The 13442-nt window shown below is 35.7% G+C and overlaps 1 protein-coding gene across 1 annotated transcript in view; it reads left to right on the top strand.

The window, feature by feature from the left end:
- The window catches only part of LOC148940893 (sodium-dependent phosphate transport protein 2B-like), an 82397-nt gene that overhangs the window by 34668 nt on the left and 34287 nt on the right, over positions 1-13442 (top strand). The gene's annotated exons all lie outside the window — the stretch shown is intronic.

Raw genomic sequence — 13442 nt, 5'->3', positions numbered from 1 at the left:
TTTCACGCTTGGTAGATTATTTTATTTTATTTTTGCTCATTTTTTGTTTAATGGAATTCTTTACTTTTCTTTGAAAAACTTATTTTGTGGAAAAAGTTTTTTTTTAATTAATTTCTGTTCGTTTTATATTGACATAGTCTTTTCAGGGAAAAAGAAAAATAATACTTTAAGAATTAAGAACGTTTTTTTATAAATTTATAGTTTGGCCTTCTATTCTCATGCTGGAGAAACATTTTCAGCAATTTTAACAAAATACACTCCTTAAAAAATCTGGACACAAACAGTAGTGTTTAATTTTGTTTCATACCTCCTCTAGTTGACCTGAAATGGAAAACTTGATACCATTGGCAAAAAAAATCTGTTTACTTTCTTTGATAGCTTGGATGCACTTATTTGATTTGGTTAAATTTTAAGAATACAAGTAGCCCCAAAAGTTTGAACATAATACCCTCAGTCGTTCTTGGGATACTTCTGAGATGCCTTATTGGGAATTAGCATTAACACAGTGCATTTTGATTTAATCTTAAGGCAACATTTAATTTTTAAACATAAAGGCAAATGGGAGGGTGGGCGTTGGAGGGGGATTAGTTTCCCTCCAATAACTTTTGACTATTAAAAGCGCATCACCCCTTTTTATTTTTAATCGAATGAGCCTTTTTCTAACTTCCTCCTTCAATACGAAGTGCCCTGGTCTAAACAAAAACAACAACAAAAAAATAATACATTGTACCCACATCCATCTTTACTATAAAAATGTCAAGCCTTCCAATCACTTTCAACTATCAAAAGGGGCACTAGCCCTTTAAATTTCCAATCAAATAAACCCTTTTGAAGTTTTTTACAACAAGACATTCTATAAAAGCCTTATATGCCCCCAGGGCATAACTTACAACCTTTGTCCTGAGGGTTGTGGGGGGAGGGGGGGGGGGGGTTGTCATCCTCAAAGGCCTAATTTCCAGAACTTTCAACTACGTTAAACAAAATGGCTATCTCAAAATTTTGATTCGATGTGTTTGGGGAAATGGTGGGCTTGAGAGGAGCGTTAGTTGCTCTCCAATCACTTTCAACTATTAAAAAATGTACTAAACCTTTAAATTTCTAACCAAATGAGCCTCTTTGAAGTTTCTACGACAACACTCTCAATAAAAACCTTATATGCCCCCAGGGCATAACTTACAACCCTTGCCCTGAGGGCTGGGAAGGGGGGGGTGTCATCCTCAAAGACCTAATTACCAGAACTTTCAACTACGTTGAAGAAAATTTATATTTTAAAATTTTGATTGGATGTGTTTGGGGAAACGGTGAGCATGAGAGGGGTGTTAGTTGCCCTCCAATCACATCCGACTATTAAAAAGAACACTAGCCCTTTCAACTCCTAATCGAATTAGCCCTTTTTAAAGTTTCTACGACAACGCTTTCTATAAAAACCTTATATGCCCCAGGGCATAACTTAAAACCCTTGACCTGAAGGTTGTGAGGGGGTTGTCATCCTCAAAGACATAATTTCCGGACCTATAAACTACGTTGAACAAAATGGCTATCTCAAAATTGTGATTGGATGTGTTTGGGGAAACGGTGGGCGTAAAAGGGGGGTTACTTGCCATCCAATCACTTTCGACTATTAAAAGGGCTCTAGCCGTTACAATTTCCTATCGAATGATTCCTTTTTGAAGTTTCTACGACAACAAATCCTATAAAAAAAAAACACCTTATATACCCCCAGGACCTAACTTATAACCCTTGCCCTGAGGGCTGTGGGTTGAGTGTCATCCTCAAAAACATAATTTCCAGATTTTTTAACTAAGTCGAACAAAATAGCTATCTCAAAATTTTTATTGGATGTGTTTGGGGAAAGGGGGGGGTGTTAGTTATCCTCCAATAACTTTCGACTATCAAAAAGGGCAAAAGCCCTTCTAATTTCCAATCGAATGAGCCCTTGCTTGAACTTTCTACAATACAACTATCTATAAAACCTTATATGCCCCCAGGGCATAACTTACAACCCTTGCCCCGAGGGCTCTGAGGGGGTTCATCCTCAAAGACCTAATTTCTAAAACTTTTAAATACGTTGAAAAAAGATTACCTAAAAATTTTGATTGAATGTGTTTGGGGAAAAGGTGGGCGTGAGAGAGGGGTTAGTTGCCCTCCAATCGATTTTGACTATTAAAAAGGGCACTAACCCTTTGAATTTCCCATCGAATAAGCCCCTTTTTAAGTTTCTACAACAAAGTTTTCAATAAAAAACTTATATACCCCAAGGGCCTAACTTACAACCTTTACCCTGAGGGCTGTGGAGGAGTGTTATCCTCTTAGATATAATTTCCGGACCTTTCAACTACTTTGAAAAGAATATCCATCTCAAAACATCAATTAGATGTGTATGGAGGATTGGAGGGTTGGGAAGGGGCTTTATTTGTCTTCGAATCACTTTAGACTATTAAAAAGGGCATTATCGATTTAATTTTCCAATTAAATGAGCCCTTTTTGAAGTTTCTATAACAACGTTTTCTATAAAAACCTTATTTGCCCCAAGGGCATTACTTATAACCCTTACCCTAAGGGCTCTTGGGGGGTTTTCATCCTCAAAGACCTACTTTCCAGAACTTTCAACTACGTTGAATAAAATGGCTATGTCAAAACTTTGATTGGATGGGTTTGGGGAAGAGGTGGGCGTGAGAGGGGTATTAGTTGCCCACCAATCACTTTTGACTATTAAAAAGGGCACTAGCCCTTTTTTCCAATCGAACGAGATTTTGTAGAAGTTTCTGCGACAACGCTTTCGATAAAAACCTTATAACCTCCCAGGGCGTAACTTACAACCCTTGCCCTTAGGGTTGTGGGGGAGTATCCTCCTCAAAAACATAATTTCTATCCGATAGCTTTTGACTATTAATAAGGGCACTAGCCCTCTCAATTCCCAATTGAGTGAGCCCCTTTTGAAGTTTCTACGACAACGAAGGCAAAGACCTAATTTCCAGAACTTTCAACTACTTTGAACAATTAATTTTAAAAAACTTTCCGAAAAATAAGTCTTTCAAAGAAAAGTAAAGGTCATTTTAAACTTAAACTCAGGAGATACAAATACCTGTTAAAATTCAAACTCAAAACGACCAAAACGACCAAACTACTATTAAAGAATAAATGAAACCCAAAACGAACAGAAATTAAATAAACAATCATAGCAAAAAACATACAACAAGTAATAATATAAATGAATAAATAGATCTTAAAGCGAGTAATGCTTAAAATGAATATGAAAATCAAGCTTAAAACGAAAAATAATATTTTGCTATTAAAGTATAAATGAAACTTAAAACGAACAGAAATTAAATAACAATCAATGCGAACAAACATACAATATATATTAATGTAAATGAATAAATAAATTTTAAAACGCGTGAAACTTAAATTGAAAATACAAATCAAGTTTGAACCGAATAAAAATAACTACAAACAAGAGTTTGGGTATCGTCTCACTGCAGAAGCCTAAAACCTACTGCGTCATTGGCGCTTTACTGAAAACAATTCTTTAAAATATTTTCACTTTTATAACTTTAAGAAATCAAAAATTAATTAAGATTTTAGGGAATAAATATCAGCATACGTATATTAAATTGACAATACACATTGTTTTTTTCAGTAAACTCATTTGAATTTTTTTTTTTTCAGTAAAGTACAAATTATATTCTGGCTTTTAGAAAGCATAGGGGTTTTGAACCCTACTCACATTAATTTATGCTCGTTTCGAGTTTGACTCTAATATTTATTTTAATTTTTGTTCGTTTTGGGTTTCATTTGTTTATTGATACTGATTTGGGGTAGTTGTATGCTTTGTAGATTATATGATAGTCCTGACGCCAGGTGTTGAAAATGTGAACCATACCACGACGGAATGGGGCTGCTACGAGAATTAGCCTACCCTCCACCCTCTAATTGACCATGCGGATTCAAAAATACAAATGGCACTTGATTGTGAGTTGTGGAACACTCCGAAACTTGACATTTTATTATATGTTGGTGTTTCATGCAAGAAAAGGCATGTTCCATAAAGTTTGAGGTGCAGTTTTCCACTCAAATAGAAATGCCTAGAATCAATAGAATTTTTTCATAACAAACTAACACGATTAGTTACAAAAAATGGCAGAGTTAAAAAAAAATGGCAAAACTATATGAGTCTTGAACAGTCTTGGAAAGTATAAACGAAATCAAATTGAATATTAGATAAATAATGATATTAATTGTTGACAGATCCATCAGTTCAAGATTTTTTATCACTGTAATTTTTATTTTCATTTTCAATGCTGTAAGAACTGGAAAATAATAAATTTGTAATATACGAGTAATTCGTTTTCAGTGAAGCACCAATGAAGCAGAAGGCATTAGGTTTTTACAGTTAAAGAAGGGGGCAGTATCCAAATTTTGCTTGTAGTGAAACTATATTTGTCTTGACCAATCTTGAAAAGAACTAATAAATTAAACTGAATTTTTGATGCATAATGATATTAATGGCTAAAAGCTCATCAGTTCAAAATTTTACTGTAATTTTAATATTTATTTTCAATATTAAGTACAAAAGAAAACATTTGTAATAAAATTCGTTTTCAGTAAAGCTCCAATGACAGTAGTAAGCTTGTATAAGATTTGACGGGTACATTAAAGGGTACAAGAAACGGGACAGGAAAACCTACGCCTGAGACACTACAGTTACACGTGGACATTTTAAAAAAGCTGGCAAACCTTTACCTATAAAGTGGTCAAACACGCTTTGAGAGTATGGTTGTGATTGTATAACACAACACAATCAACTGTACAAGAATGTGCAGCGTAGCTTCACGTGCACATTTTAAAAAAAGCTGGCAACCTATAAAGTGGTCCAACTTGTTTTGAGAGTATAGTCAAGGTTGTATAAGACAATCATACTGGGTTTTTTTTTTGCTATTGATATCAATTGCACAAGAATATATAGCGTAGCTTCAAGTGTACATTAAAAAAAAGCTGGCAACCTATAAAGTGGCCAAACACGTTTTGAGAGTATAGTCATGGTTGTATATGACAACCAAACAGGGTTTTTGTTATTGATATCAACTGTACAAGAATTTGCAGCGTAGCTTCACGTGCACATTGCAAAAAATCTGGCAAACCTATAAGGTGGTCCAACATGTTTTGAGAGTAATAATTGTTTTTTTTTTGTTTTTTTTTAAATCGAAAACTAGAGATTGTCAAATTGCGTATTTAGTAATGATTTTGTGGGAAAAGCTGTCTATCACCCATGCGTTATCCACTGCTCCATTTCTTTGAAGTATGTGCTATCAAGAGCGGTTTCTGATTTTTTTTTTTTTGGACAAGTGCCTTTATCCAAAAATAGTTTGATATGAATATGTCGGTGATAACATTCGCGATTTGGATCGTATGAAGGAGGAGAAAAAAAAGGGGTGGTCTTATGACTTGACCTAGCTTTACTTCTGCGATGTGTACTGTATAATACACAAGTGGTGTTTGAACAGTGTTGTCAATTTAAAATAGAGTTTAACGTTATACTATACTAAAAAGTTGATTCTAAGAGAGATGTAGATGGCAAGAAAAGAATTTTAATAACGGATAGCTTTACTTCTTCGATGTGTTCTGTATAATACACAAGTGGTGGGGTGATGGGAGCGGGGTGTCTTAGAGTACTTATAGTGCTGTACTGTGGGCCGAATTCCTAGCGAAAAACCCGAGTGGATGACTTGAAAAATTAAATTTTTAACAAGAAATGGCTGAAAAGTGTTTTGGGGGAGATGGGTTGATTGGCAGAAGGATAGGTGTGTGTTGTCTGAAACCTTTGATTTCGGATGTGCGGTTTGCTATTTTGGACTTTTCTGAGCTAGGTTTCTGAGTATTTCGTAGGTCTGCGTTGTCTGAAACTTATGATTTGAGATGTGTGATTTACTATTTTGGACTTTTCTTAGCTATGTTTCTTAGTCTTTCGTTGGTGTGTGTTGTCTGACACCTATGATTTGGGATCTTTAGTTTGCAATATCCTGCTTTTCTGAGCTAGGTTTCATAGCCTTTTGTAGGTGTGTGTTGTCTGAAACCTATGATTTGGGATGCTATTTGGCCTTTTCAGAGCTAGGTTTCTTAGTATCTCATAGGTGTGTGTTGTCTGAAACCTACAATTTGGGGTGGGTAGTTTGCTATTTCTGGCTTTTCAGAGCTAGGTTTCTTAGTCTCTCATAGGTGTGTGTTGTCTGAAACCTACAATTTGGGGTGTGTAGTTTGCTATTTCTGGCTTTTCAGAGCTAGGTTTCTTAGTCTCTCATAGGTGTGTGTTGTCTGAAACCTACAATTTGGGGTGGGTAGTTTGCTATTTCTGGCTTTTATGAGCTAGGTCTCCTAGTATTTCGTAGGCGTGTGTTGTCTGAAACCTATGACTTGAGATATGGAAATTACTATTTCGGGCTTTGCTGAGCTAGATTTCTTAGTCTTTCTTTGGTGTGTGTTGTCTAAAACTTATGATTTGGGATGTGTAATTTGCTATTTCTGGCTTTTATGAGCTAGGTTTCTTAGTATTTTGTAGGTGTGTGTTGTCTGAAACTTTTGATTTGGGGTATGTAAATTACTATTTCGGGCTTTTCTGAACTAAGGTTTCTTAGTATTTCGTAGGTGTGTGTTGTCTGAAACTTATGATCTGGGGTGTGTAATTTGCTATTTCTGACTTCTCTTAACCAGATTTCTTAGTATTTCGTAGGTGTGTGTTGTCTGAAACCTATGATTTGGGATCTTTAGTTTGCAATATCCTGCTTTTCTGAGCTAGGTTTCATAACCTTTTGTAGGTGTGTGTTGTCTGAAACCTATGATTTGGGATGCTATTTGGGCTTTTCAGAGCTAGGTTTCTTAGTCTCTCATGTGTGTGTGTTGTCTGAAGCCTACAATTTGGGGTGGGTAGTTTGCTATTTCTGGCTTTTCAGAGCTAGGTTTCTTAGCCTCTCATAGGTGTGTGTTGTCTGAAACCTACAATTTGGGGTGGGTAGTTTGCTTTTTCTGGCTTTTATGAGCTAGGTCTCCTAGTATTTCGTAGGTGTGTGTTGTCTGAAACTTATGATTTGGGGTATGTAAATTACTATTTTGGGCTTTTCTGATTTAGATTTCTTAGTCTTTCGTTGGTGTGTGTTTTCTGAAACTTATGATTTGGGATGTGTAGTTTGCTATTTTTGACTTTGCTGAGTTAGATTTCTTAGCCTTTCATAGGAGTATTGATTCAGAGTTCGAAGTGAACGGACCTTTCATAAATTGGATATTTTATTAGCATTGTCAAACCAGTAAGATTTTTCATTGAATTATAATCCCAGTGAAGTTAGTTAGATTTCGCAATATTTGAAAGGATTATAGTTCCTGACCTATACATGAAACCTTTGCTTAATTTTTTAAACTAGTTTCTGGACATTTACATAAGTTTTTATGGCTTACGATTTATGGACACGATTAATCGAAGCAATTTGGTTTCATATGTGGAATAAGGGATTACAATATATGGACTACATTACTGTAAGTGGAAATTATTGATCCTGGAATTTGGACGAAAGAAAAACTTTTTTATAATCCAGTGTTGAATTTCATACAGAAAAATCTCGAACAAGGGATTTCCCACGATTCGATTAAAGATCATGCTTTGGATTTTTTTTCGGCTACTGATGTGTTAGATGCGAGAAAGCTTTTCCTCCAGAAAGTGTTTCCGAGGGAAGTTCCACCCAGGCGAGTTGGTAACAACGCCCAACAAAATAGTATTGCCGATATTATTGCAGCGTTTGAAAGATGCGACTCTGAAGATATAGATGTGCCGGACTTCGTGTGCCGGACGCGAGTGAAATCCCGATAATTCCCGCATCGGCATATTCCATGCTTAGTAGTAAGGTAAACGCCTGTTTTAATGAATTACGCGCTTTGTCAGAAAAGCTTCAAACCTAGCCCCCCGCCCCCCGTCGCTCCCCCTTTAGTTGAAGATAAACCTACATATGCAGCAATTGTGAAAATTGTTCCTACCGATTTAAGTGATCCTGGTTTGTGAAAAGATAAATTGAATACGCTTGAAGGTCATGAAGGGATTTTAAGACTAAAACCTGATAATCAGAATAAAAAGTGGATCGTTGTTACTCGAGATAGGCAGTCAGCCGTATCCCTTGCCGCCTCAGCCTTTAAGAGCCTACATAATGTTCAAACCAAGGTCCTTGATAAAAAAACACTTGGTATTGTTCGGGGTATCCCTGAAAATGTATCAGAATCTTCTCTAAAGGAAAGCATACCGGGATTAGTACCTGCTATAAAAATAGGACATTCAAAATGTTTTCGTTTGGAATTTCTGGATAAGTTAGCACTGAAAAATGCAATTAACCATGGTCTCCGACTTGGATATGAGCTTTTTCGTGTTGAAATCTACCAAGAACTACCACGTCGTTGTTTCCGGTGCCAAGGGGTAGATCACACTATTGCTAGATGCCCACGTTCTCCTGATTTACCAAAATGTTCCCGCTGTGCTGGGGCTCACGAAAACACCACGGACAACCCTTGCTCAGTTGCTCCTAAGTGCGCCAGTTGCGGAAGAAATCATATTTCTTATAGTTTAAAATGCTCGGTACTGAGAAATGCACTTGCCAAGACAACATGATGACTTCTCCTACAGCCTTAAGTTTTGTTTCTCTGAACATTAATGGTACTAAAGATAAGGATCTGCAAATTGACGAGCTGCTAAATTTTGATGTTGTATTCCTACAGGAGCATCTACTTTCCAAAGTTAATACGAACAGTTTAAGGCGGTCTGCTACACATGATATATTTATTCGAGACGCAAAAAAGACCCACGGTCGCCCTTCCGGCAGCACCGCTATCTTCATTCGGTCGGGATATCAGCCCATGCAAATTTATTCTGATGCTAATATTCTAGCAATACAGTGTAATAACATGGCTTTTGTAAATGTGTATCTCCCATGCAATCATCGAAACACTCAGTCATTTACTGCTTTTGTTAAAGCTTGCCATAAACTGAAATCTCTTTTCATAAAATTTGCAGATAAAAATATTGATTGGATCTTAGCCGGGGCTATGAATACTGATATATCGATCCCATCTGATCGATCTGAACTCCTGCTAGATTATCTGCCAAGTGTCTATCATGTCGCTTCTAAGAACCTGGCTTATACTTACATTCATAATCGAGGCTCCGTTAAATCCAACCTCGACCATATTATTGTGTCTAAGTCCGGTCTAATTAAATCAAAGGTGTTTGTTGATGAAGATAAAATCAATGATGACCATCTCCTTATTTCGTGCCTAATTGACCCTCCTGATGTTCAAGCCTACTTTAAGGGTTTCCATTCAAAATGGTATCAAAAGCCCAATTGGAATTGGATAAACGATGAGATGTATATTACTATTATATGCACTCTATTCTCAACTATTGAAGTCCCGTTTCACTTGCTCCAGACTTCGATAAATTGCCCTGATTCTAAGGAAGGCCTAAATTCGTATTATTACCAGATAGTGGCGTGTCTAAAGTCGGCCACAAAAGTTGCAGTTCCGATTGAGCACGTGCGTTCTGGGTCTTGCAAGCCCCTGTGGAATATATATCCGGAAGTGGAAAAGATAAAGAACCGCGCAAAGTTTTGACTGCTATTGTGGAACACTTGCGATCGACCTTCCTCTGGTGCTGTGTTTACAGTAAAGCAATAAACAAAGAAAGAATACGAATCTTGTTTACGTAATTCAAGGCTCAACGCGTGGGACGCTCCAAATAGTAAAATGACTTGGAATAGAGTTATCAATAGCAGTAAGTGTTCTCCCCCACCTCAGTAGGAATTAAACCTTATGAATTTTGTGCGCCATTATATTGACATATTTTCCGTATTTAATCAGTGTGTTCAGAAACATTTTTCTAAACTACTTAGTTGGGTCCTGCCAGTGTCTGTTTGTCAATATAGAGTCCCTGCGATAAGTATGAGTGATTTACGTTGGGCGCTGAAGAAAGTAAAAAGATCAGATTCTACTGATTGTGATGGCCTATGCTTTAGGAATTTTGCTTATGATTGCCCATTATTGTTGAACCACCTGCAGTTATTATTCTAGATTTGTATAGCTCAATCTCTGGTTCCTGATATTTTTCTTTCCGGTAGTGTTACGCCTATACTTAAACGCGGTAAAGATCCAGATTCATGCTCGAATTATACACCGATTACTGTATCTTGCTTGATGCGTAAGATTTTTGAGTATGTCCTTTTGCCTGAAATAACTTCTAAGTGCGATTTTTTATCTTTTCAACTAGGATTTAGAAGAGGGGTTGGTTGCCCCCAGGCGCATCATGTGCTCAGCCGGTTGTTAAAGGAAGCTTTTGCCCAGAAGCGTTCATTGTATTGCTGCACAGTAGACATTTCCGGGGCTTTTGATAATGTTGTTCGCGCCCAGGCCTTGCATTCTCTTGCTTGTTCTGGAGTCAATTATTCAGTTATTTCTATATTGCGGTATTGGTATGATAATTCTTATGTGCGTATTAAGTGGCTGTCAAATACTTCTGATTCGGTAGCTGTTAGGAAAGGCGTTAGATAGGGAGGAGTTTTATCTCCTTATATATTTAAATGTCTCCTCGCTACTTGTTTAAAACATCTATCTCATATTGCATATGCGGACGATGTTCATTTAGTTTGTACTTCTTGTCCAGAGCTGGCTCAGAACTTCCGTAAGCTGTCTTCTCTACTTAGTGATACTGGCCTATCTGTTAATATGGGAGAGAGTGAGTTTATGTGTTTTAAAAGTAGCATTTCTGTATCTTCATTAAACCTCGGTTTGATTTCATTACCTTGTTTGGATAAAGTCAAGTGGCTTGGTATATCGTTTTGCCCGTCCATTTCCGAAACTTGCTCCGAGTTGGTTACTAATGCATTAAAAATATTCGTGTGTCATATGGTAAGTTATCTCCAAATAGAGGGCGTTATAATCGTAAGGGCCTAGTCCGGCTTTATAATAGTTTTTGCTCTCCAGGTGTAAATTTTCTATCTGGAGTCCACCACATACTGAGGAAAAAAGATTTACGGAGACTTAGAAGTGGTTACTTTAGATATTGTAAATATCTTATGTATTTACCCGGCCGCTATAAAAATAGAAATATTGTATCCTGTTATGGTGTCATTGATGCTTGCGCGCGACTGGCCAGTGTGTCTTCTAATATTATTATGAATACTAGTAATGTTGTTTCTGTCTCTGACCCCTTAGTTTGTTTTTTTCATCATCATATCGGTTAATTTGTATTTTTTTGTTGTTGTTTGATTTCGTAATGATGTTGTTATTTTTTCTTTTGTATTTTCCATTACTCCGCAGTGTCATTTATAATGTTCATATGTGAGTCATAAATAAATTATTATTATTATTATTATTATTATTATAGGTGTGTGTTGTCTGAAACTTATGATTTGGGATGTGTAGTTTGCTATTTTTGACTTTGCTGAGCTAGGTTTTTTAGTATTTCGTAGGTGTGTGTTGTCTGAAACTTATGATTTGAGATTTGTAATTTGCTATTCCCGGCTTTTATGACCTAGGTGTCCTAGTATTTCGTAGGTGTGTGCTGTCTAAAACTTATGATTTGGGGTATGTAAATTACTATTTCGGGCTTTTCTGAGCTAAGGTTTCTTAGTATTTTGTAGGTGTGTGTGTTGTCTGAAACTTATGATTTGGGGTGTGTAATTTGCTATTTTTGACTTTGCTGAACTAGGTTTCTTAGTATTTCGTAGGTGTGTGTTGTCTCAAACTTATGATTTGAAATGTGTAAATTGCTATTCCCGGCTTTTATGAGCTAGGTGTCCTAGTATTTCGTAGGTGTGTGTTATCTGAAACTTATGATTTGGGGTATGTAAATTACTATTTCGGGCTTTTTTGAGCTAAGGTTTCTTAGTATTTCGTAGGTGTGTGTTGTCTGAAACTTATGATTTGGGATGGTTAATTTGCAATTTCCGGCTTTTATTAGCTAGGTTTCTTAGTATTTCGTTGGTGTGTGTTATCTGAAACCTATAAAAATAAACTATTTCCATAAAATCTGAGCTAATAAGGGTTTTTGACCGTAAACTCTAGTTTTGTGTAAGAAAATTATGGAAAATACATTTCGTTGACTCATAGGTGAAACTTAAGTCCACTTATGGATCGAAAAATAAACTATTTCTATAAAATCTGAGCTAATAAGGGTTTTTGACCGTAAACTCTAGTTTTTTGTAAGAAAATTATGGAAAATACAATTATCTGGTTCAAATGTGAAACATAAGTCCAGTTATGAATCGAAAAATAAACTATTTCTGTAAAATCTGAGCTAATAAGGGTTTTGACCGTAAACTCTAGTTGTTTTTTTTAATGAAAATTACGGCAAATACAATTCTCTGGTTCAAATGTGAAACTTAAGTCCATTTTGGATCGAAAAATAAAACTATTTCCGTAAAATCTGAGCCAATAAGGGTTTTTGATCGTAAACTCTAGTTTTTTGTAAGAAAATTATGGAAAATACAATTCTCTGGTTCAAATGTGAAACTTAGATCCATAATGGATCGAAAAATAAAACTATTTCCGTAAAATCTAAGCTAATAAGGGTTTTTGACCGTAAACTCTAGTTTTTTGTAAGAAAATTAGGGAAAATACAATTCGTTGGCTCATAGGTGAAACTTAAGTCCAGTTATGGATCGAAAAATAAACTATTTCCATAAAATCTGAGCTAATAAGGGTTGTTGACCGTAAACTCTAGTTTTTTGTCAGAAAATTGTGAAAAATACAATTCTCTGGTTCAAATGTGAAACTAACGTCCAGTTATGGATCGAAAAATAAACTATTTCTGTAAAATCTGAGCTAATAAGGGTTTTTGACCCTAAACTCTAGTTTTTCGTAAGAAAATCACGGAAAATACAATTCTCTGGTTCAAATGAGAAACTTGAGTATATTTTTGGATCGAAAAATAAAACTATTTCCGTAAAATCTGAGCTAATAAGGGTTTTTGACCGTAAACTCTAGTTGTTTTTTTTAAAGAAAATTATGGAAAATACAATTCTCAGGTTCAAATGTGAAACTTATGTCCATTTTGGATCGAAAAATAAACTATTTCTGTAGAATCTGAGCTAATAAGGGTTTTTGACCGTAAACTCTAGTTTTTGGTGTAAGAAAATTATGGATAATACGATTCTCTGGTTCAAATGTGAAACTTAAGTCTGTTTTTGTATCAAAAAATAAAACTATTTTCGTAAAATCTAAGCTAATAAGGGTTTTTGACCGTAAACTCTAGTTTCTTGTAAGAAAATTATGGAAAATACAATTCTCTAGTTCAAATGTGAAACTTAAGTCCAGTTTTGGTTACTCATAATGATGAGGACTGGAGGTTCTAATTCAATATTTTTTTCATAAAAACAAACTATTTTTTTTAAACTTCGAAATTATTCAACTTGATTTTT

Source organism: Artemia sp. Qi Xiang Cuo, chromosome 19, assembly GCF_049724085.1.
Source record: "Artemia sp. Qi Xiang Cuo chromosome 19, ASM4972408v1, whole genome shotgun sequence".
In the NCBI taxonomy this organism is placed as follows: Eukaryota; Metazoa; Arthropoda; class Branchiopoda; order Anostraca; family Artemiidae; genus Artemia; species Artemia sp. Qi Xiang Cuo.
This window is presented reverse-complemented; position numbering and strand designations above follow the sequence as displayed.